Genomic DNA, 12,172 nt, shown 5'->3' with positions numbered 1-12,172 from the left:
GAATCATGCTTCCTTCCGGATGAGCAGGATTCCTTACTTTATCTTGCAATGTGCCCATGCGTCTTTCAAAAGGATAGCACCACCTTAGGAAAACTGGACCGCACAACTTAATCTCACGCACCAAATGAAGAATGAGGTGCACCATTATGTCAAAAAATGAGGGTGGGAAATACATCTCAAATTTGCACAAAGTCACAACCATATCCGTTTGCAAAGCATCAAGTGTACAAGGATCAAGCACTTTGCTGCATATTGTATTGAAAAACGAACATAGGCTTGTAATAGCTTCCCTCACGTGCTTCGGTAAAATACCACGTATTGCAATCGGTAGAAATACTTGCATCAACATGTGACAATCATGGGATTTCATACTTGTCAGCTTCATTTCTCCACTTAAGGATACAAATCTTTTCATGTTAGATGCGTACCCGGAGGGAACCTTAATGCCGTAAAGACATGCACAAAACATCCGCTTTTCTACCCTTGACAATGTGTAGCAAGCCGGTGGTAAATACTTCTTCTCAACCTTGCCTTGACCCTCATCTCTACTCTTTGAAGCATCCGCGGCCTTTCCCTTTCCCTTGCTCTTCCCCTTTCCTTTTTTCGAAACATTTACATTTTCCTGTTCCGGTTCCTTTCCCTTTCTATCCTTCCCCTTTCTAACCTTGTCCTGAGGCCACAATTCCAGACGAATCCCCATCTCTTGTAAATCTAACCGTACACCCTTTCTATCCTTTGTTTTGCCTGAAATATTAAAAAGCGTTCCCACAAGAGCATCACACACATTCTTCTCTATATGCATCACATCAAGGCAGTGCCTAACATCATGTTCTTTCCAGTACGGAAGCTTCCACAAGATTGATTCTTTTTTAAAAAGAGCTGTTGAGACCGGAGCTTTTTCATATTTTCCAAACACCGTTCGTATACCCTTAACTCGAGCATAAACCTCAACACCGGTCAATGGCCTAGGCGCAATCTCCTCTTCCACTGTCCCATCGAAAGCGTTTTTCTGTCTACGGTACGGGTGATCACGCCTAAGGAACTTTCGAGTCCTTAAGTACACATCTTTGTGAGAATTCTTAAGGTATATGCTTGATGTGTCATCAATACATATGGGGCATGCTTTTTTCCCTTTAACCTTGTACCTACATAGGTTGCCATATGCAAGAAAGTCATTCATGATCCACATAAGGGCTGCACGCAATGTAAACATCTCGTTCTTATGAGCATCAAAACAAGAAACCCCTTCGTCCCACATCTTCCTCAAATCGTCAATTAGTGGCGCAAGGTAAACATCTACGTCATTTCCAGGTTGCCTAGGCCTCGTTATTAGCAATGAAAGCATTATATACTTCCGTTTCATACATAACCAAGGAGGCAAATTGTAGATCACTAAAAGAACCGGCCAAGTACTGTGTTGGGTACTAAGAGTGCCAAATGGATTCATCCCGTCTGTGCACAACCCAAGTCTTAAATTTCCGACTTCATTACCAAACTCCGGAAACTTCAAATCAATGTTCTTCCATTGCGGGGAGTCAGCCGGATGCTTCAGCATTCTGTTTTTCTGTCTTCCCTCGGCATGCCACCTCAAGTTTTTAGCGTCTTTTGGTGTTGAGAATAGACGCTTAAACCTTGGAATAATAGGAAGATACCATAACACCTTAGCAGGAGGTCCCGTCGTACCAGGATTGCAACTCATGCGCTTGTAGCGCGACTGCTTGCATCGTGGACACTCCTCCAATTGTTCATACTCATTACGATACAAAATACAATCATTAGGACATGCATGTATCTTCTTATACTCCAAACCAAATGGACACATCAGCTTCTTTGCATAATAGTAAGACTTAGGAATTTCATTCCCATCAGGCAACATATCACTTAATGCGGTCAACAAAGAAGTAAAACTGACGTCCGTCCACCCATGCTTCGACTTAATGTTAAAAAGTGTTAGCACGGCAGAAAGTTTGGAGTATTTTTTGCACCCAAGGTACAAAGGCTTTTTGGAAGCCTCCGAAAGTAATTCAAACACATCACCTTCGACATTATGCAACATCTCATCCACGTCTTCATCCTCGACCTCATCTACTGGATCATCCTCAGCTCCATCCTCACCATCCTCAAAAACATATTCATCATTCTCACATTCCTCGTCCACATGAATCTCATTGCTTCTGTCATGCACATCATTCCCATCAAGATCCCCACTATACTCTCCACTTTCACCATGCCAAATCCACACATGGTATTTAAGTCTAAACCCACGACAAAGTACATGATCTCTAATGATCTCAACACTATTGACCACCTTCACATTATTACAATCAACACAAGGACAATATAGGTCGTCCTCACCCATTTTGCGCTGATAAGATAAAGCCGTCTTGCAAAACTCTTGAACCCCATTCCAAAATTCCAATGTATCACGTCTACCATACATCCAACCACGAGCCTTCTCCATTTAGTAAAGTGTCTCTAAACATGTATAACAACATATTATGAATAATGTACAATTGCTACATATTTTACGTAAATCAACTTCAAGTACACACCGTGAATAAACCATTCATATAGTGAAAAAATGCATGTTTCCAAAGTGTCCTTATCACTCCAACCTAACCCATCTTTGAATGTCTACTCGCACTAGTGAATGTATGTCAACTTTCCAATTTTAAGGAAAATCCGGCAGCACTTCCCCCCAGTTCTCCAAGTACACGATGTAGATAATTACTTACCCACATATGTACCCAGAGAACATGGTGAAGAAATGGAAAGCCAAGATGTTCCTTAAAATCGAAAAAAAAGACATACATTCACCACCTAAGTGAGAGTAAACATTCAAGAATAGTCCCAACCGGGGACTATTCAAGACTTTCTCCTAATGAGAAAGCCTTGAACGGGTATCTAGGCATATGATGATGCAAACATTCAACATATTGTTGTAATTATTTATAATTAAACAAAACACAACTTGTAATATCATGAACAAACTTTTATCAAATGGATAAATAGAAAGAAATATAGTTCCATAAAGTTTATAGTTCATACCAATATAGCAAGTACAATAGATGTAATGTCTCGAACTTCCCACTTGAGTAGCTAATAAACTTGTGCTTCACTACATATCAATCTACAAAAATAAAAAATAAAACAATAACAAAAAAGTTAGTAATTTTGTCAAGAACTACAAAACAACCTAAAATTACACATTAAAACATACCAATTAATAATTACACATTAAAACATACTACCAAAATTCACCTAAATAAGTAACAAGGTTACTAATAATCTCTAATTTAATAAAAATTACCCACTAAAACTTATGAAAATTCAAATAAGTAACAAGGTTATTAGCTAATCTCTAATTTACTTAAATTTTCTTAATAAAACAACCTAAAATTCAGAAAAATTAGGGTAAACTACATTCAAAACTTAAATTTAATTTGTCAATTATACATTGTTTAACATGCAAAATAAATTAAAACTAACCCTAGGTGGAGGTGGAAAAGGAGGAGAGATGGTCGGTGGTGGAGCGGCGGCGTGGCACAGTGGCGCGGCGGCGAGGGTGGTGCTGCTGTGGTCGCTGCTGCTGCTATTTGATTGGTGGTGCTGCTGCTTCTGATAAGTGGAGGGCCGCGAAATTGGAGCGATCCATGTGGTGGAGGGGGTGCGCGGAGGTGGTGGAGGGTGGTGCGGTGGCGGTGGCTGACACTTTGTGGTGGTAGCTAGGGTTCGTTGTTTGTGAATGCTGGTGATTAGAGGAGTGATGCTGGTGCGTGTTCGTGAATGAAACAGGAGAAAGAAAGAGGAAAGAGAAGGAAGAATAGAGGGAGGGAATAGGATAGGCGCGACTCTTTTTTTTTAAAAAAAATATTATTGATTATTGCCACCGGTTCAAAACCGGTGGCCTTTGGATTATTGCCACGGGTTTGGATTGAACCGGTGGCAATGTGGGTTTGGTTTGAACCGCCCATTTTTTAAGCCACATTGACCGGTGTTTTTTTGAATTTTTCTACTAGTGTGGTACTCCCTCCGTCCCTAAATTACATTCCTCTTTGGAAATTTACACGGGAATTAAGGAGAGAAGAATAAGACAAATAACAATAATTAGATAATGCAATGGGAAGTACAAAGATAGAATACATGTCATCAATCCTTTGCAAAAAAAAAAAAAAAAAAGGACCAATCACATGCTCCTAATTGAAAATTTTTAACCAATCGTATTCATTGTAATTTGGCACCAGGATTATGAGTGAGATTAGGTAAGGATGAGTGAGAAAACATTAAATATAAAACAAAAAAAGAGAGTTGATTTACTAAAAAATAACTTACCAAAGATAGAAAGGAGGAATGTAATTTTAGAATACCAAAAATAGAAAGGAGAATTGTAATTTAGGGACGGAGGGAGTATTAAAGTTAGCAAGTTGTGACATATTGGTGTAAAAGTTAGCTACCGGCGACATATTAGTATTAAAGTTAACAAATTGCGACAAATTGGTATAAAAATTTACAAGTTGTGACATTTCACCCTTTTTTTTCTTGCCAAAGAAAGTTTTTTTTTTTATTATTAATTTTATCTGTTGTTAATTCTCATTTTATGCCAAATAATTCTCTCCTCCATGCTCATGCACCTAAGATAATGACCAAAACAAAAATAAAAAATAAAAAATTATGATTTAAAAATAATCTCAAAAAAAAAATGAATGAAAAGAGAAATTTTTATGATTTAATGTCTCAAAAGTTAAAATTGGCATTTAATAAGTTGTAATAAATATTTAAGAAGTTAGGGAGCAAATATATTTATATAAAATTGAATATTGGAAAAAAAAAAGCTCCATACAAACTTGTAAATATTTAATCAAAGAGCTTGATCTTGTAATAATTCTTGATTAATTCTTATCCATAATCTTGAATATTTCTTTATATTTTTCTATTTTTCCCTTTCTTTCACTCTTTTGGGCTTTTAATAGTGTCCAAGAAATTTACAATAAATTTTTGAAGCAAAAAAAAATAAAAATAAAGAAAAAAAATAGATTTGAGCTACAAGAATAAGAATAATCATTTGTACAATATACACTTATTATTCAAGCAAGAAAGAGGGTTAAATGTCATCACTAGCAAATTTTTATACCAATATGTCATCACATGGTAACTTTTATACCAATATGTCGCCGGTGATTAACTTTTATATCAATATATCACAACTTGATAACTTCTATACCAATCCGTCGCCGGTGATAACTTTTATACCAATATGTCACAAGGGTACTAACTTTTATACCAAGTTGGCTAATTGGCCTTCACTAAAATGAATTTTGATTGAGCAAGCAAGTGGGTTTCAATATATTTGGTACTAAAACTTCAATTTGAAAACTTCTTGATATTTAAAATTTGAAATTCAAACCTAAAAATATACTTCCTCCGTTTCTTTTTAGTTGACACATTTCTTTAGTCACGTTTGCCAATGTACAAATTCAATCGTTAATATTTTTAACTATCGATAAGAAAAAATATAAAAAGTTGATATTTTGAAAATATACATTGTGACGAATCCAACAAGATCCCACTTGACTATATTTTTCTTCACATATAAATCACAAAACTTGGTCAAAGGGAGGTGTGTGAATAGTGCTAAAGTCAAAACGTGTCAACTAATAAAAAACGGAGGTAGTACTACAAAAAATCAGTGAGAAGGTTGGATTGAGAGTGGTTATTAAAGATCATGATGGTGTTGTGATACGAGCAGGCTGCCAGCAAATTTGACAATCATGGGATGTAAGTATAACGGAGGCGAAGACGTGGTTGTTTTTGGCTTGAATATGGCTCTTTAATGCTATTCCAATTCGATTGAGATAGAAAGTGGTAGTTTACAAGTGATTAAAATGCTCCATTCAAGACAATGTTAGAGGTCATATCTAGGAACCAATATCAGAGAAGCTTTAACTCTTGCAAATAGGTTTGATAGTACACAAACTATTGGGTCAGTCCAGTCTGACCAAATAGTTTGTCAGTCCATCTATTGTTTTTTGTAAGACATTACAAACTTCTCACACCTTCATTTCTACTCACCACCACCAACAATACTCCCACTCAATCCTACTTCACTTTCTCTCTCCTCCATCACCTTTAACCCACCCCTATTTTCTCTCTCCTCTACTTCCTGCTAAATTACCCCATTTTATTTGTTCATAATTCATGTTTGAATGGAAGATTTGAAGAGGATGGTAAGGATAGTGACAATAAATATTGTTGATTATATTTGTCCATGATTTATGCTTGAATTGGTTTGATAATTGATTGAGATTCTCGGATTTTTCGAAAATAGCCCAAAAAATCAATTTGGGGCTTTTTTGTGTGATGTATAATTGTCAAAATTGATTGGTCTATATGATTATATGTTGAATTGTGAGCGTTTAGATAACAAATGCATGTATTTTAGTTGAGAAATGAGCATGTTATGTTATACCCATGAGCTTAGTACGAGATCTTTAATGGTGATTCCACCATTGTTGACCTTTTAATTATTTTTATAAAATAAATTTTATTTTCTTGATTATATCATCTATAATAAGTTGGATGATATCCTTTATAAGTTGGATGATATCCTCTATAAGTTGGACGATATCATCCATTGTCCATATGATATCTTGTACTAGTTCCAGATATCCTCTATTAGTTCAATGATATCTTCTATTATATAGGTTTCATGATATTATCTATAGTTTGGATGATATCCTCTATTGGTTCTATGATATCATCTATAAGCTGGATGATATCATCTATTACCTAGATTATATCATTTATAGGTTGGATGATATATATCCTCTAATGGCTATACGATATCATTTGTAGGCTGGATGATATCCTCTATTAGTTTGTTGCATGGTATCCACCTAATAGAGGATATCATCCAGCCAATAGAGGATATCATCCAGCCAATAGAGGATATCATAAAGCCAATAAAGGATATCATATAGCCAATAAAGAATATCATCCAGTTAGTAGAGGATATCATCAAGCCAATAGAGGATATCTTCCACCTAATAGAGGATATCATCTGGTCAGGAGAAATATCATCCTATATATCAATAAAGGATATCATATAGCCAATAAAAAATATCATCCAGTTAGTAGAGGATATGAGCTAGTCAATAGAGGATATCATCTAGCCAATATAGGATATCATTCCGCTGATTGAGGATATCAAAAATCCGCATTTTGTTAGTCCGGACTGACGAAATCGTTAGTCCGGACTGACACAATACCTTCTCTTGATAGTATTAGTTTTAATCATGTGGTCGAGAAGGCTAATGACTCATGTGATGGATCATCTTAGTCCTTTTAGATCATTCTACAAGAGAGTGGCTGGCATGATGCCCAAATAACTTTTTTTTTTAAACCACATGCGGATAAAAATATTAAAGGAGGTCAATTTCCGCCAAAGTTAAGAGGCTTTGAGGGAAAGGACCCAAATAACTTTGATGATCCTACATATAAAGTGAAATGGGGTTTTGGATGATAAATTTCACTTTCCCAAACTACCTCTCAAAAAAACTACCATCTAAAAAGACTAACATAATACCATACTTTTATAAAAACTACCATCTAAAAAAACTAACATGTGAAAAAAAAAACTTCCATTTGAAAAAACCACAGAATTATACTTGATAGATTTACACGCACGAATTTTTGTGTGTCTCTAAACTTGTATTATTGATGCTGATGCTTGCCTTCGGTTGCTTTCATTAAAAGAATGTACAAAAATTATTATTATTATTATTATTATTATTATTATTATTATTATTATTATTATTATTATTGTTGTTGTTGTTGTTGTTATTATTATTATTATTATTATTATTATTATTGTTGTAGTTGTTATTATTATTATTATTATTATTATTATTATTATTGTGGGTCAAGGTGTTTTTGGAATGAAATGAGAAGGATTCACTATATAATCTCACTCAAGGGTAATCTTTGTATGGTTTTAAGTGTTATGTGTTTAGGCTTAATGGAATCGGCCAAATAAAACATGGAACCTGTCAAGGCAGTATTTCCAAATAAAAGGGAACAATAAACTATTTAACCATATCCGATTGTCAATTAATCCATCGGGTTATTATAATGGGATATAAGCTTATTTTTATGGAGATGGATAATTGTTACTCGTACAACCTTATACAATTAGATAATTAATCTTAACCTCATGTTTGAAAATAAGGCCATAACTTTATATTAACTATCATTAATTATTAAAACAAGTATGCAAAGTTATGATTCATTCGTCTTGTGTTACAAAAGGGTTTGAAATAAAAGGTTCATAAAATTATAAAATATTTTATTTCTAAAACCGTCTTAAAATAAAATTAAAGTCCCTTAAAACGTCTTTATTTATGAAGTCATCTTATAATAAAGTTTGTAAAAACTTTTTATTTCTAAATTCATCTTTAGATAAAATTAAAGTTCTTTAAAAATTCTTTTATTTCGAAAGTCATCTTTAGATAAAATTAAAACATTCTAAAAAAAAACTTAATAATTAAACTTTAAAAGAAAAAATTAAATAATATAGTGTAATGTAGGTTCCATGACATCATTAGTTTCTTAAAATAAACTAATACAATTTTAAAAAGTAATTAAGAGAAAAAAAAGTGTCTTTTCCTTATTTTAGATAGCTTGGACAAAATTTTTTTTAAAAATCGAAACAAATATTGTGAGATACGGTTGGAAAGCTCTTGAAACATTCTATCACTTGAGCTAAAGAAAGAGAACTGATTTAGGACGTAAGAGGTGTACATAGGCAATCTTTAGGACGTGGTAGGTTATTCTTTATCCTTGAACACTCTTTACATAAACTCTTACTTCCTTAGATCTTTTGACTCGTATTAAGAAGAAAATATTCTTAATACTCCCTCTATCCCAGTTTACTTGAACATTTCTATTGGACACGCTTGCCGATGCACATGTTTGTGTTAGGGTTTGATGAGTCCGACTCACCGCAAAAGAAAACCCGAGCCAAGACCACACTCGCAATAATTAGAACCATAAAACATAATTAACTTAAACAAGATTAATAAAGTGATTATACCTTTGACGCGTGCTTCGCCCACCACAAGGGTCTTTTACTTCTAATAATGTGTTCAAAGGTTTTCACAAAGGTCATGCTTTTTCAACACTTACTCAAGTGTTTTTCCCAATACCCCAACTTGGATATTTATAGGGAAAAGCAAGAATGAGAAAAGCTCTCCTATCAATGTGGGACAATTTGATTTTTCCATTTTATTTTAAAGATAAAATAAAATTAATAATCAAGCTACTAATAAATCAACAAGTGGCAAGCTCATATGAGAGGGTAGGTGAGGACCATTTGGAGAAGGGGGGACCAAACTTGTTTCCCACTCCCTCTCTAAAAACTGGCCAACACATCACCCTTTTCCCTTCTCACCTTGCGCCACATGGCAGCCCCACTTGGGCACTAAGGCACCCTAAGTGGGCTGCCATGGCTTGTTGTTATGCTTGCGGCTGCCCACGGTCAGCAAGCCCAGCACGCGTGTGCGGCCTGCTTGCTGCCATGGATTGCTTCTTGCGCTCTCGGCCAACAGGCCACGCACCATGAGTGCGGGCTGCTGCTAGGTGCGCATGTTAGTCACCATGCTAGGTGTCACAACGTAATTTTTCGCGCTGCGCGGCACTAGGCAACACCCATAGTCAGCCTAACTTTAAAGCCTACGAGGTTAGAATACCCTCGTGAATTTTACGCGGAAGCAATACTTAAACAATATAACTAAGCACACAATATTAAACCGAAGGCAACCATATTATTTTATTGATGATCAAACAAAGATACAAGTGTTTACATAATCAATAGATTATGACTGAATGAATATGAATATGAATGAATGCCTTGGACAACCCCCAAGGTCCTCTTTTTATAGATAAATGGGAGGATAACCTCCTCCCTTGGGCGAACAGACACTAATCACGCATGCACGCCAAGTGGCGTTCATGCAATCAATCGTAAACTAATACAAGTCAGCAATCCCAACCAACCGTCGCGGATCGCCACTGTTAGTAATCTTAGCCAACCGTCGCGGATCGCCACTGTCAACAATCCTAGCCAATCGTCACGGATCGCCACCATCATCTCTCGTGTCACTTCACTTTATCCAGAGCTTAACCATGTAGTGCTTCCCCGAAGCATCGCACCTGTTCACATCAACGCTCTTATCATTCACACTTAATAACCGCCAGCCATGCCACCATAGACATCTCACCAACCGACGCGTCCCTTCGCAGCTCCATGCTGCTGGCTGAGCGTCGCGTCGCTTCGCAACTCCATGCTGCACCCCAAACGAAACTATACACAAACGTGCACCATAGCACAACGTCCGAGAAACAACAGCCAACCATATGACTTTGTACAAGCACCATAGCAAGTACTACTAAGATAGTGGCGTTTCACACACAAGCCATAGCTTTAAGCCAAGCACCGAGGCTCCTATGCGTGCTATGACACCATAGCCTACGCACCGCATAGCCCCAACCCAAGTCACGCATCCAATCCCACTAAGTATCAAGCCAATTAACCGTGCCAAGGTCTAGCATGCTCCATACCATGCTAGCACCAAGCCCCATGGCCCAAGCCAATGAGATACCTATGGTCGCACCCAACCATAAGAAGCACTCACCCCCTATAGAGCTTTATATTGTTCTAGGCATAAAATACTAGTGAACACTGGAATAACAGTAACACAATAATGGGACCTTTGGCCCATCCATTGGAACCAAAGATAGCCCGTAGGTACTTAGTCAAATAATATATCATATATATAATACTACAAACTTACAAACGACAAAATTAACTACACCATAGAGTTACTAATACTATTTACAAGTATTCACAAGCGCACCCGCGCATCATGCCCATGCACGATTATTAAGGGTTTACACTAGGCTATATGCCCCTAGCACTCGGTTTGCTCGGGGAATTCCGATGCTAGGGGTATTCTGGGAATTATGTTGATTTATTAGTATTTTCTTATCTCATCTTTTATTATTCTCGACTCGACTTTCGATGCTTGGTTTTGTCGCTCCAAGCTTGAATTTCCGACGTCTAAATATTAATTACTCGGGCGACTCATTAATTACTTTCGAATTAAGTCGGCGCTTCGGCCCGTTAGTTTCTTGGGTGCGACCCGAAGGATTCAGTCAAGATTAAGCTGCAATATTAATTATACATTAATATTACTGATCGCAAGCAACCTCTACCCAGGCATTCCGATCACTTGACCTCACTGAATAATTAGCTTTCTAATAATTCCAAACCCTCTATCGGAAAAATACCCTTGTTTGAAGGACACCATTCCTTTCAATCTCCCACTTGTCCTTCTGGACAAGTGAGCTTTTAGTGTATAGCCATTTTCCTATGTCACTTAATGTCTCTTCATGAACTATAGGGTAAGATTATTTGTCATCCTTATTATGTTCAGAAGTGTTTCTCGAAATCCGAGTTCGACTATGAATAAACAAATGATTTCTAAATTCCATCTGAGCACGGCCATGCATTTTCACAGTCTCGCTCTTCGAGAGGCCTTGTAAACAACAAAGACATGTTCCCTATTGTTAGTAGGGTGACATTCCCAGTCTTGTAATGCAAGCTTCTCTTACTAAGAGAATCTAGCCGCCCGATTGTCGTCGTTATAATCCCCATGTACGGCAGATGTTTGACCAACACCAAAGTGGACTAGTACTCAAACAAGAGAACTAACAATATTCATGGTCGAGGAAAAAAGTTCTGATTGCAATAATGAGAAATATTCTTATGACGATTTTTAAATCTCTTAAATTATTCTCATAGGTCGATCTGGTATGGTTCTAAATCAATAAATGTGTAAATGATTTATGACATTCATGTCCTCGTAGCACAAGAAACGGTGCTATAAATCATACTATACACTAATCTCAATTGGTCATTAGTCATCCACTATTTAAATAACCTTGATTAGGGAAAATTTTTAATTAAAATATTCAATGTTCACTTAATAGGTGTTTCTTTATCCAAGACATTGTCTTGATACCCTATTTTGAATATTCTCAAAATCGAATGGACTCAATATTTAATTCTAAACCACAATTAAATAGCAACAGAGTGATTTAAATTGCATGAAAAATT

Source organism: Chenopodium album, chromosome 26 (assembly GCF_948465745.1).
Source record: "Chenopodium album chromosome 26, dcCheAlbu1.1, whole genome shotgun sequence".
NCBI lineage: Eukaryota > Viridiplantae > Streptophyta > Magnoliopsida > Caryophyllales > Amaranthaceae > Chenopodium > Chenopodium album.
Note: the sequence above shows the minus strand (reverse complement) of the source record.